This window comes from Hibiscus syriacus, unplaced genomic scaffold (genome assembly GCF_006381635.1).
Source record: "Hibiscus syriacus cultivar Baekdansim isolate YM2019G1 unplaced genomic scaffold, ASM638163v2 tig00110963_pilon, whole genome shotgun sequence".
NCBI lineage: Eukaryota > Viridiplantae > Streptophyta > Magnoliopsida > Malvales > Malvaceae > Hibiscus > Hibiscus syriacus.
The window spans coordinates 10576-11655 of record NW_024062936.1 but is presented as its reverse complement, the minus strand read 5'-3'; positions in this window follow the sequence as shown (position 1 = coordinate 11655).

Genomic DNA, 1080 nt, shown 5'->3' with positions numbered 1-1080 from the left:
AATTTGTGTCATACCTAGAGCTTTGTCGTTCGAATGGAAAGCAGCGTCAAAGGTATGTGGACATATGTAATTGTATTCTATATAAAAACACATAAGTTGTTAAAATAATCAATGTCTGAACACCTGTTCAACTGGAAAAACATATTGCATAAATGCAACTTACCGGATTATAAATCATTTTTTCCGCTGAATCATCGACCAAAAGTATATTTAGCTCGTTAAAATCTGGACACGCGTTCCAAACATCATTGAGATCTTTACAGTAGGTAACAGAATCGTATGTTTTGCATTTTTTTTGATCCTGTTCACAAACAGTCGAACATAAATATGTAGGAATCATAGACAACGAAAAGTCAGCAAACTGTAATGACATTCATCTTACCCACGAATAGAAAATGCTCGGAAAATACAGGTAGTTTCTCAAGTACGGTCGACGTTATGCCTGAGATTGTAATCAAGTTTGAATGTTAACATTCAAATGTATATTAACGATTTTGACTACAGTAATTCAATTGCCTCAATATTTTCTAACCTCATCTTTGAAGACCAAAGGGCAACAACAAAATTGTCGACACAAAATTGCTAAATTCAAATAATCCTCTGAGGACAACATCTACAACATGAAGAAAATGAGATTAAAGTTCTACGCTTATATGTTAAAATAATGGATACAAAAGAATAGAATTAAAACCTGCCGGCAGTCTTGGGATGTAGGCAAGGACACCATTGAGATCAAAAATTAAAAGTTTTCTTGAAGGCGGCGTTGCAGACACGATATACTTGTTTGGATCATCATCTTCATCATCATCATCATCATCGTCATCATCTTCATCGCCAGCTTCATCGTCATCATCATCGTCATCTTCATCGTCAGCTTCATCTTCTGCGACCGCTTGGTTGTCCACATCTGTTAAAAGAAAATAAAATAAAGTTCAGAACGTGTAATGTTAAGAAACATAGATAATGAATTACCTAACTCGTTTGATGTCGTTGACGTAATTCGTTACGCAACATGGAGACTTCACGTTGCAATGATGAAATATCGGATCGCATTCCACTCACAAGGGAATCAATATGCTC